Below are 13092 nucleotides of genomic sequence, written 5' to 3'. Positions count from 1 at the left end.
TTGTTAAGCTTAATAGCAATGTTACATTTCATTCTTATTATAAAAGAACTTTTCAGAACATTGATGCTGAGTCTTATGTTTGGAGGAACAGGCTTCTTGATTCATCCATGATTCCTTGCAGTTTAAGAGCTGAAAAAGTCCTCCAATCTGGTGCAAGTGTATTGTAGCGCTTTTTCACTGTTGAGATGAAACTCAGCCATATTGGTCATTTCTGCACTAATTGCAGTACTATAAAGGGGAATTTTTGAACCCCGGGCAGTTTTTCTAAAGCTAGGTATGTTTATTTTGTAGTAAAACCACATGCTGCACACGGAACACATATACAAAGAGAGTTTTGTAGCTAAAGCCACACAGGTGAAATAAACAATTTGGAAATAGTTTCTTTAAAAAATACTGAGGTCATATTTTCAGTCTTCATTTATGCTTTGGAGACCCTTCTTTGACTAGCTTCCCTAAAGAAAAGTAGACACCAGCAAAATTCAGCAGATCTGATTTATCTGCCCATGTGCAGCTATGAATGTGTTTCCTTAACCCCCTTATCCAAGAGTGCTGTTATGGTACTGTAAGTAATGAACAAAGTTGAATTTTGTTAGTCCCTAGGCCTTTCATTCAGTTTTAAGATAATTAGACATACCTCTAATAGAAATTTAGATACTCTGGCAAAGCAGTGAAACTCTTAATACTAAAATATAATTTATATAGCAAGTTAGCCAGCCAGGGACCTATAAAAGTGGCTTTTCCATTCCATTGTTGTTGATAAGTATACCCATATCCCTTGGCAGAACACTTGTCAACTGCATGTCCCCAACAGTGTTGCCAAATACAGGTTATTTTGGGACATGCTGGAAGCTAATGTGTATCTTTGTGTGCTCACTGAGAATGCACCATCAGCTGTCCTCTTCCTGCGTGTAAGGATTCTGGTTGTCAACAGCTGTGACAGCATTGGTACTAGGAGGTACCAAATCCTCAAGTAGGTCAGTCTCATGCTGCTTAAGGTAATGTATCATAATTAACATCTTAGACTCCTCCACCCAAGACCAGTGGAAAGGTAGTGCTGCTCCTGAAGCTTGTCAGGCATTTGTCAATGAGACAATCCATGCAACAGGATTGTTTACTTGCTTCATTCTAAGTGTCTGGTTTTGGTTCAGGCACTGAAGTAAGGAGAAACAGTGAGACATGTTGACGTTGTCTGCTTCCAGGAAAAACAAGATGCACTCTTTCTTGAGAATGGTGTCTGAATCCTTTGTGTCTCTCTGGTCATCCCCTCTCACCCCTCCCTGTTCCCCAGTGTGGGAATTCAAGATTAACTAAACTGTCTGTGGTCTACTTTGTGCAAAATGTCCGTTTGATTTCAAAGGTATGCTATCTAGAGACAAATATTTTGCCAGCTGTGTTTAACTTTTATTTCCTCAATCAAGATCAGATGTTACTATTTTTTTAAATCTAGCTCACTGTAAGGCACACATTCCTCACCTGTGTGGCAGGTTGTGATCAAATAAGAATCTTGCCAGTAACCACTGACAGTAAAGCTTGTTTTTTATTTTTGTTGTGTATGAAATGATTATGCACATTTGTATATACTCCCCTGATACTCATAACCAAAATATTTTTATTAAGTATCCTTGTGCAAGTAAAACCTGCTTCATTGAGGACAGTGACACTGATTGTGCATATAGTTGCACTTCCTTGGTCTGCTTCAGAACGTCTCATCTTCCTGGTCCCCATTCCAAAAGGAAAAATACCTCATTGCCCTGAAATTGTTCTTGTTTTGCAAGATGGATTTTAGTGCTTCAGTATGGGGTCTCATTTTGCTTAATGTGTGTCTCTGCTGTGGATAGTCTTGATCAATGTAAAGTCTTTTTAGCTAAAAACATACATTCTCACTAAATGTGAGTGGATGTTTAAAGACTGAGCATAGATAATCTGGATTCTATCAATACTCTCCTGGAATTATTTAAAGAAACAATTCACGGTTATTTCTGATTCCACTATTTAAAATGGAGGGAAGGCTGCCTCAACTGTCTCTGAAGAAAGCAATTTTTAAGACACTTATTTCCAACCCTTCCTTAAGTGAAGGAAGTGTTCTGAATTCCCTGTGCTCTGTTTTTTAATTTTTTTAAACAGACTGGAGAAAGTGAAAACTGCCTGGGAGTTATTCATTGTCATTGACTGCACTGAAGTATAGCCATGTTTTCTGATCTGTTGTGTGAAAGTTTGCTGCTAGTGTTGTGAGTACATCAGTAGCTGTTCAAAGTCCTCCAATAAGCAACTGAAAGAATGATGAGGATTTTAGGTGAAATACATTTGTGTGAAAATCATAGTAAGAAAGATGTTTGGGTCAATTTCAGGCCTTACTCATCTAAAACCAGTGGTAAACTGGAACTGAAAAACTTAAGAGATGTGAACAGCCTCCAGGGTACAGTGAAGTGATCAGAACAGCTGCACTGGAGCAGACCAAAATCCATCTGGCAGTTTTCTAGCAGCAGTTGGGTTATACCCAAGGGAGAGTAAGAACAGGATGAACACATGATAGTTTTCCCCGGTGCTCTCCCCATACTTTAAGCTGAGTGCTAGGACTCTTCCTTTTTGGTTGGAGGAAAATGACAGATAATAAGGCTTAGTCTGATGTGTTTAATATTACATGTTAGAGTAGGGGTTTAAAAAGGTTTCGTTAGGTATTTTTACCTTGAGGGTAATTTACCACTAGTCATTTAAAGCATCTGTTACCATTTCTGCGGAACAAATAGGAAAGTCATGATCTGAGCTAGTCAAGGTCCAGGTGCTTGGTTACCGTTGCCTCTTCTGAATACCCTGGTCTGTTTTCTTTGGGCGACCATTGTGCTTTCCTACGAACTGGGCCTGGTGATGTGAATGTGTGGAAACTGGGAGGGTTTCTGCTACTGAAGTCTCATCAGTGCTTACACTTGTAGTTACAACAGTCTTAGCTGTTGTATTCTGATACAGGATTAAGGTTATCTGACTCAATGTCATAGTTTCAAGTGAAGTTAAGGTGACATTGGTTGCAATGAGTTCATTGTTCTTGTCAGATTCTGTAACTCCTGTCTTTTCTTCAGTACATAGCTGCTTAAGCTCCAAAGCAGAATGACTTGAAATAGCCAGGTGGCAGTGTGAACTCCTGCCTCCGTGCGCACACATCCTACTTGCTGTTATTTTCTCCTCTGGATGGTTGGGATAGGATGAGTTCCTTGTGCTTGGCTTGAAACTCTGCAAACAGTTCGTGATTTGGTAATGGCTCCCTACCATGGTTTTTATTCTTCTGGGCATTTCAACAGAGGCAGCCTAACAGGTGTCAGGAAATGATGCAAGAGTAATCCCTTTCTGTTTATTGTTTTTGTGGTGATTATGGGGCTAGCAATTTCTTTGATCTTTTTTGTAGTTTGAATGCTCTGCTTGCAAAATCTTGACCTTACGCCTTTTTCGTTCCAGAGGCACAATCACCTGACTGTCCTGCTGTCAGATCCAGCCCTGCACTGTTGTATTCTCTGGATTAATTCTGTTTATTCTAGCAGAGCTATTGCAAACCTGCATTTCTTCTGTTTGGGAGTTTGTGTATAGTGCCTTTGAATAGCTTTTGTAAAGATTAAATAGTTTTTCACTACGAGAAAAGCACTATGGGAAAGGAAAGAAGCATGCAGCCATGGAAGTTTGACAGACTCTCTCCAAAGACCCTAGGTTTCAGAATCTAGTTTGAGCCTTACTGTCTGTCTTGATTTTTTTAAATTGTCTTCAGTGCTGCTTTTCTGTGTTTCTGAGCCTTGCTAAACAGATAGGGGCTTTTTTTTTCAGAAAGAAACTTGAAAGATTTGAGGCTTTAGTATTACTTTTACCTTACTTTACATCTGACGTTTCCCCCTTGCTATTTGTGTGTCCTGGCTGTCCTACTGAGAATAAATTAATAGATTTATGCAGTATAGTGCATTGGAGTCTATTTGGTACAAATGCAGAAACTGGCACCAGTGATTCCTGAAGGACGTGTAATGTGAAAGTTGGTTATAGCACAATCCTGCTGTGAAAATCCTGACTTCCTAAAGAGTTCATTGTTCTGTGATTGTACTGCTGCTTGCTTCTTACCCAACCTCAAAGAATTTTAATTCCTCTGGAAGAATTTTTTGATTTTAAATCTGTTTTAGGATTTTTTTGAGGATGTATTGATGATGATTTTTTCATGGGCTGATTCTCCTTTTATTGGAAAGATATGAAATATAGATTGATTTATAGGTAAATCCTTTGAATGAAGCTGCTACCTGTGTTCCACACAATGTAGTATTTTTTCCTAGGTACTACAAATTTGACAGATTATACTCTGCCTGACTCAGCTCCTTAGCTATTATACATGACTTCATAGAATCATAGAATGGTTTCAGTTGGAAAGGACCTTAAAGATCATCGAGTTCCAACCCCCCTGCCATGGGCAGGGACACCTCCCACTAGAGCAGGTTGCTCAAAGCCCCATCCAGCCTGGTCTTGAGCACTTCCAGGGATGGGATATCCATGACTTCTCTGGGCAACCTGTTCCAGTGCCTCATCACCCTCATAGTAAAGAATTTCTTCCTAAGATCTACTCTTAATCTCCCCTCTCTCAGTTTAAAACCTTTACCCCTCATCCTATTGCTATACTCCCTGACAGAATCCCTCTCCATCTTTTCTATGGGCCCTCTTTAGGAACTGGAAGGCTGTTATAAGGTCTTCCTGGAGTCTTCTCTTCTCCAGGCTGAACAACCTCAACTCTCTCAGCCAGTCTTTTTGGGAGAGGTGCCCCAGCCCTGTCATCATCTTTGTGGCGCTCTTCTGGACCTGCTCCAACAGGTCCATGTCTTTCTTATGTAGGGGGCTCCAGCGCTAGATGCAGTGCTCCAGCTGGGTTCTCAACAGAGTGGAGTGGTGGCCTAGAATCGCCTCCCTGTACCTGCTGGCCAGGTTTCTTTTGATGCAGCCCAGGATCTGGTTGGCTTTCTGGGCTGCCAGTGCTCATTGCTGGCTCATGTTGAGCTTCTCATCCACCAGCACCCCTAAGCCCTTCTCAGGGCTGCTCTCGATGCATCCTCCGCCCAGCCTGAATTTGTGCATGGGATTGCCCCAGCCCCTGCCATGGGCAGGGACACCTCCCACTAGAGCAGGTTGCTCAAAGCCCCATCCAGCCTGGTCTTGAGCACTTCCAGGGATGGGATATCCATGACTTCTCTGGGCAACCTGTTCCAGTGCCTCATCACCCTCATAGTAAAGAATTTCTTCCTAAGATCTACTCTTAATCTCCCCTCTCTCAGTTTAAAACCTTTACCCCTCATCCTATTGCTATACTCCCTGACAGAATCCCTCTCCATCTTTTCTATGGGCCCTCTTTAGGAACTGGAAGGCTGTTATAAGGTCTTCCTGGAGTCTTCTCTTCTCCAGGCTGAACAACCTCAACTCTCTCAGCCAGTCTTTTTGGGAGAGGTGCCCCAGCCCTGTCATCATCTTTGTGGCGCTCTTCTGGACCTGCTCCAACAGGTCCATGTCTTTCTTATGTAGGGGGCTCCAGCGCTAGATGCAGTGCTCCAGCTGGGTTCTCAACAGAGTGGAGTGGTGGCCTAGAATCGCCTCCCTGTACCTGCTGGCCAGGTTTCTTTTGATGCAGCCCAGGATCTGGTTGGCTTTCTGGGCTGCCAGTGCTCATTGCTGGCTCATGTTGAGCTTCTCATCCACCAGCACCCCTAAGCCCTTCTCAGGGCTGCTCTCGATGCATCCTCCGCCCAGCCTGAATTTGTGCATGGGATTGCCCCAGCCCAGATGTAGGACCTTGCACTTGGCCTTGTTGAACTTCACAAGTTTTGCACAGGCCCACCTCTCAGGCCTCTCTAGGCCTGTTCGTACTCACTTAGATGATCTGTCTGACCATAGTGACATTTAATCCCTCTGAAAATATATTCTACTTTCTTAGTTGGAGGCAAAATCTATCCTTTCCATAGGTCTAGCCACTAATTTTGAATGTGTTCAGTTGAATGTTAAGCTCCAAAGCAGAATGACTTGAAATAGCCAGGTGGCAGTGTGAACTCCTGCCTCCGTGCGCACACATCCTACTTGCTGTTATTTTCTCCTCTGGATGGTTGGGATAGGATGAGTTCCTTGTGCTTGGCTTGAAACTCTGCAAACAGTTCGTGATTTGGTAATGGCTCCCTACCATGGTTTTTATTCTTCTGGGCATTTCAACAGAGGCAGCCTAACAGGTGTCAGGAAATGATGCAAGAGTAATCCCTTTCTGTTTATTGTTTTTGTGGTGATTATGGGGCTAGCAATTTCTTTGATCTTTTTTGTAGTTTGAATGCTCTGCTTGCAAAATCTTGACCTTACGCCTTTTTCGTTCCAGAGGCACAATCACCTGACTGTCCTGCTGTCAGATCCAGCCCTGCACTGTTGTATTCTCTGGATTAATTCTGTTTATTCTAGCAGAGCTATTGCAAACCTGCATTTCTTCTGTTTGGGAGTTTGTGTATAGTGCCTTTGAATAGCTTTTGTAAAGATTAAATAGTTTTTCACTACGAGAAAAGCACTATGGGAAAGGAAAGAAGCATGCAGCCATGGAAGTTTGACAGACTCTCTCCAAAGACCCTAGGTTTCAGAATCTAGTTTGAGCCTTACTGTCTGTCTTGATTTTTTTAAATTGTCTTCAGTGCTGCTTTTCTGTGTTTCTGAGCCTTGCTAAACAGATAGGGGCTTTTTTTTTCAGAAAGAAACTTGAAAGATTTGAGGCTTTAGTATTACTTTTACCTTACTTTACATCTGACGTTTCCCCCTTGCTATTTGTGTGTCCTGGCTGTCCTACTGAGAATAAATTAATAGATTTATGCAGTATAGTGCATTGGAGTCTATTTGGTACAAATGCAGAAACTGGCACCAGTGATTCCTGAAGGACGTGTAATGTGAAAGTTGGTTATAGCACAATCCTGCTGTGAAAATCCTGACTTCCTAAAGAGTTCATTGTTCTGTGATTGTACTGCTGCTTGCTTCTTACCCAACCTCAAAGAATTTTAATTCCTCTGGAAGAATTTTTTGATTTTAAATCTGTTTTAGGATTTTTTTGAGGATGTATTGATGATGATTTTTTCATGGGCTGATTCTCCTTTTATTGGAAAGATATGAAATATAGATTGATTTATAGGTAAATCCTTTGAATGAAGCTGCTACCTGTGTTCCACACAATGTAGTATTTTTTCCTAGGTACTACAAATTTGACAGATTATACTCTGCCTGACTCAGCTCCTTAGCTATTATACATGACTTCATAGAATCATAGAATGGTTTCAGTTGGAAAGGACCTTAAAGATCATCGAGTTCCAACCCCCCTGCCATGGGCAGGGACACCTCCCACTAGAGCAGGTTGCTCAAAGCCCCATCCAGCCTGGTCTTGAGCACTTCCAGGGATGGGATATCCATGACTTCTCTGGGCAACCTGTTCCAGTGCCTCATCACCCTCATAGTAAAGAATTTCTTCCTAAGATCTACTCTTAATCTCCCCTCTCTCAGTTTAAAACCTTTACCCCTCATCCTATTGCTATACTCCCTGACAGAATCCCTCTCCATCTTTTCTATGGGCCCTCTTTAGGAACTGGAAGGCTGTTATAAGGTCTTCCTGGAGTCTTCTCTTCTCCAGGCTGAACAACCTCAACTCTCTCAGCCAGTCTTTTTGGGAGAGGTGCCCCAGCCCTGTCATCATCTTTGTGGCGCTCTTCTGGACCTGCTCCAACAGGTCCATGTCTTTCTTATGTAGGGGGCTCCAGCGCTAGATGCAGTGCTCCAGCTGGGTTCTCAACAGAGTGGAGTGGTGGCCTAGAATCGCCTCCCTGTACCTGCTGGCCAGGTTTCTTTTGATGCAGCCCAGGATCTGGTTGGCTTTCTGGGCTGCCAGTGCTCATTGCTGGCTCATGTTGAGCTTCTCATCCACCAGCACCCCTAAGCCCTTCTCAGGGCTGCTCTCGATGCATCCTCCGCCCAGCCTGAATTTGTGCATGGGATTGCCCCAGCCCAGATGTAGGACCTTGCACTTGGCCTTGTTGAACTTCACAAGTTTTGCACAGGCCCACCTCTCAGGCCTCTCTAGGCCTGTTCGTACTCACTTAGATGATCTGTCTGACCATAGTGACATTTAATCCCTCTGAAAATATATTCTACTTTCTTAGTTGGAGGCAAAATCTATCCTTTCCATAGGTCTAGCCACTAATTTTGAATGTGTTCAGTTGAATGTGTTGATTGTTTTGGTTTTTTTTTTTTTTGTATTTGTTCTACTTCAGCAAAGATAGCTTCGGTGATCTAATATGCCTTATTAAATGTTGCAACTTTCTAAAAAATTCTTAACGTTAATGATAATGCTGTTTTCATGTTCTGTTAACTTCTGATATTTTTGTTCACTTTCTTTAGAATTGTGTGCAAGAGATGTCATATAAGAGATCTAATAATTTAATATAGCAATTAAAATGGAGTAGAAATGAAACAACTTGGTAGACAGAATGCTATGAAGTCAAAATTAAAGTAGGATAAAAGCAGTGGTTTGTACTATGTTACACAAAATAATCTCCTCCAAAAGTATATATGTAATTTTTACTGTCTTGAAAGTCTTCCAAGTTCTCTGAAATCTTAAGGCTACAGTTCATACACATGTAGAGCTTTTCTTTTTAAAAAACAAGCCCAAATATCTGAAAGCAAAACAAATATCCAATACAGTATGCTAATAGTTTTTTTCTTATCTAGTAGGGATAGGGTTGACTAAAATTTTTGTACCTTTGTCTTAAACAGAATGTTGGCTTTGAAAGCTCAGGGAAGAAGCAGCAGGGAGGAAAAAGTAACACAGTGGTAAGTATGCCTGAACCAACTACACAACATATTAAAATAGAAACCCTCTTCTTTATTCATATGTGGTAATAATCACCTACATAGCACTTGAATTTTATTCTGCATCATCTGTCATGTTCTTCCGAAGGCAAATTTTTAGTTATAAATATCTGTTGAAGAGCTAAGGGAATGATATGTATTTACATGTAATTGTGTGCGCATACAGAATGGGAGGTATATGGGAAACTAAGTTGCAGGGAAATATTTCTGCTTTAAAGCTCAGAGTCCATTGTGAAATGTTTTAGCTTATGCACCTTCTGCATTTTATACAGCCTTTTTAGGTAAGTTTTTTTTAGTTCTTAATAAAAATAATCATATTTTTGAAAAACTTGAATAAAAGATGCCTGAAAAAATGCTTTGAATGCTTGCTGAATTTCTTACGGTCCTTTCTGGTTTGCTGATGTAAAGTGTAAGCAAACATCGCATCATGTCATTTCTCTCTTGTTGTATTAACATTCTTTAGCTAGAGAGCATGCTTAAGGACATGAAAAGTATTAAGAAGCCAGATAAAGTTCAGTTTTTGTTCAAAGCTCTATGGAAAAGCAACACCTGTTTAGAATCAGCTTTTTTGTTTTCTTTATTAAATGATGCCAGTGCAGGTGGCACTAGGCTGCTTTGCCTCATAGTGTAAGGATTTGTAGAGGCAAGTATTTCTCATGAATAAAAAGAATTCCCAATAGAAAATTCTATTTTCAGAACTTCTGTATTCATTTCTGTGACGGAGTTGTTATAGTTAACCCTCCCCTCCTTCTCCCACGAACACCACCCACCCCCACCCCCAACATGTGACAGCAGCTTCCATCTGCTCTGATTTTATTAATAGTGCTGTTCAGATTGTGGAAACACTAATAAATATTGACATTTCACATGCTGGGATTTTGAGGTTTACTATAAAATATCAGTTTAAAACATAGAAAATCTTCTGCATATTTCATCTGGCATTGCTACAGACAGCACATACTTAAGAACATGGAAGCATGTGCACATGCTCGCTTTTTCTATCCTTTTGCGTAGCCCGCAAGGCTGTAGGCTTTGTGTGCTTTGGCATTCTCTGCTGAGCTAAGAAACTGTGCTGTTGCTGCACTGCTTCAGCTGTGCTTACTGCTCCGTAAGGTTTGTTGCATCCTATGGGCAAATGACTAGCAATGCCTCTTTCCTTCCGTTCCCTTACGACGGTTCAGCGCTTTTGACTATAATTGTTATAACTGGAGCAAATAAGACACCGTTACAACTAGTGACTAGTTGTTGTAACTAGAGGAATTACGACACTATCACTTCCTTTCTGCTTGAATAGATGTTGACAGTATGTGATACCCAGTATTTACTCATACAGTAGATCCAGACATAATCCCTCAAAGGACTAAACCCAGAGCATAAGCGGTTTAATATGGTTTTATATCTCTTCCAGAGGCTTACCATCTCTTAGTCTGGTTGCTCGGTGTATTTAATTTTCATTGTTTTCTTTGTATAGAAAGTCAGGATTTAGTCCCGTTTGTTTCCATGGATCTTTTTCACAGCAACAATGAAAGAAAGTGCAGAAATTAGTGGATTCTGAAAGCAAAGGAGTTCTGAAGTAGCCTTGGTGCAGGTAGCTGTACCAAATAACTGTGATTAGTAGCTGTACAGTAGCTGTCGTTATTCTCTTTTTTCAAAAAAGGGAGAGATGGTGGCTAGTAGAGGATGGAGTTCACTTCAGTATGCTATTGGGGTAAATATTTCATGTTCCTGGCTATGTATTAACTTAAAAGTGACAAACACAAAACCCCAATCTTTTGCCATTTGAAAACATTAGTGTTGAAATATTAAAATATCAATGTCATGGCTGTCAAACAGCTCAGTTTTTTGAATATTTCATGAAGGTTTGAGGGGCTCCTGCAGTTTCCTTCAAACTTCAGTTTGTCATAGTAGATATTCTCGAATTTCTATGGGTTTTGTTTTTTTTTTCTGGGAAGAGAAATGAGTGAGACTCAAGCACAGTGGTTTTTAAAATCAATTTATTCCTCTTAATGTTTTCTTAGTAACACTACAAATACTCAAAGAATATGCAATCAAGTCGAACATCAGAAATGAAACTCACATCTAATGCTAATCTCAGCAGCATTGTTAATGATATACAATTAGAGACCATTCTTCAGATGAAATGTTGTAGTGGCACTTACTTGAATAGTTTGGCTGTCCGGATGAAATTTAGTTTCTAGGACTGCCCCAGAAAAAGAGCAAAAAGGAAGTGTGTGAGAACTAAGCTGTAACTACCTGGGCTGTGGTTGTGTAGTGACAGGATGTGTGTGTGCTATTGTGTAGATACTATGTAGTGTTAATATGAAAAGTCAATATAAATGTTTTAAAAAAAAAATATGCCAAAATGACTTTTTTTGGATATCTGAACATTTTTTAATTTATTTTTTCAATCTAAACTCAATCTATAATTTTCCTCATCCTCTTCTTTTTGCTGAGGGTGTTTCTGTAATGGATCTTGCCTTAAATTACAAATCTGTACTCTGATATATCTGTGCCTTATTGATGCTTTGGTCTAGGATTATAAGAATATAGAATAGTACTGCATTTCAGTTAAAGGCTATGCTTGAAGTAGAATATTTTATTATGTAGGTATTTGCCAAGAGATTTTTTTGCATCTTTTCTCAGTTTAAAAATAATTCTTTTGTTGTTTTGTTTTTTGCAAAGTCAAACTCCTTTTGTTGTTGTTAAGCTTTTGGCGTGATAAGGCCAAGTACTGACTACTTTGTTGTATTTCTGCTTTTTTACAATTGCAGAAATGAATACAAATAAATATTCCAAAGATTTCTTTTGATAAACTTACCATGGGTTTTACTTGTCAAAATAACTCATCGGGTTGTTTTAGTGTAGTCAGTTTAGATAAATATCTTTACTGGAAAATAACTGTTGCACCAAGTATCTGGTTAACCAAGAAAATGTTATTGATACCATCAACATCATTACAACTAAGTAAAGAGGTTTTGTAAAATAGTTTGATCGAGAACTTCAGATCTTAATTGCATAGAGGATTTCTGAATATTTTAAAGCAAAACAAAACAGAAAGAGTAAATTTAAATCTGGTTGGAATTTACTTCATAGAGTACAAAAGACATAATATTTGAGCAAATGTCTCAAAAATTCACACGTAGCAGTGATCTTCTGGGAGTTACCTGAAACTGTCTTGCTGCCTTGGCCCTTGGAGGTAGATGGGTGTTTTCAGTTCTTTGGTGTTCTTTGGTGTGGTTTGCTATTGGGCTTTTTTCTTTGTTTGTTTGTTTTTTAAATAGGCATTGGGAGCTTGGAAAGTAGTTCACCCCAAGAGAAGCCTTGAGTTTTGTTACCAGCTCTGAGCTATTTCAGCAAGCCAGGAGTAAAGTATCACTGGTTTTGCTTATATCCGAGCAGCGGTTGAATCATTCAAAGCAAAACTGTTTTCTGCCCTCTCTGTTCCCTGTATTTTCTCAAAAAATGTAGCAAGCATCCTTCATATTTTTGCATTTTACAATTGGTTATTATTTGTTGTATTTACTAATGTTTTCATCCTCCTGTTGTTACCATGCACCATTGTAGTTCCATGAGTAATGCCTTTTATTTCTTTTGCTCTGAATGCTGTGTGTGAGCAAGTACAGTGTGTATTTTGGTGTTCCCTGCCTGCGTGGGTACCTCCAGCTATGGATGCAGTCGAGCATTGTTTTCAGTGAGGAAGCTTTGTAGCTTCACATTAAAATGGTGAAATGCTTCCAAACCCCTTTTTAGTTCCAAACCCCTCTTTGTTCTCTCCCCCGGTGGTTTGTACTGACGTGTGCTTGCCAGTCTCATTCAGTGAAATGAATGACATAACTATTCCAGTTCTGCAATTTCTTTTTTTTTTTTCGCTAGAAGAGACAGAAAGAAATAGCTTCAATGAGAGGGAGGAGGAGCTGAAAGTTGCCTTAACTTGGCATTTTCACCAAATGAGGCTTTGACACCTCAACCAGGGAATGCCAGTGCCACTTAGAAAAAGGCAGTCTCTTCATAGTACATACTGTCTTTTCATGTTTCAACCTCTTCTCAGTGGACATTAGGTTTGAGTCATACTTTCCTCTCCTAAAGAGAACAAGAAAAAGGATTGCAGAGAAACAAACTTTGAAGCTAGGGTTTACAAGGTGCCGGCTGGTTTCTATTAAATTAAGACTTCACCATTTCCATCTAAGGGGACCGGATTGATTTTAAGGG

At 40.0% G+C, this 13092-nt stretch overlaps 1 protein-coding gene across 6 annotated transcripts in view; it reads left to right on the top strand.

Annotated features, from left to right (window-relative positions):
* ERBB2IP (erbb2 interacting protein) overlaps positions 1 to 13092 on the top strand; it is a 122799-nt gene that overhangs the window by 35491 nt on the left and 74216 nt on the right. For all 6 annotated transcript variants that reach the window (XM_014964930.1, XM_014964924.1, XM_014964928.1 and 3 more), the window contains one exon: positions 8788 to 8844. The gene's annotated coding sequence lies outside the window, so the exon portion shown is untranslated. The remainder of the gene's footprint in view (positions 1 to 8787; positions 8845 to 13092) is intronic.

This window comes from Calidris pugnax, unplaced genomic scaffold (assembly GCF_001431845.1).
Source record: "Calidris pugnax isolate Ruff unplaced genomic scaffold, ASM143184v1 scaffold273, whole genome shotgun sequence".
NCBI lineage: Eukaryota > Metazoa > Chordata > Aves > Charadriiformes > Scolopacidae > Calidris > Calidris pugnax.
This window is presented reverse-complemented; position numbering and strand designations above follow the sequence as displayed.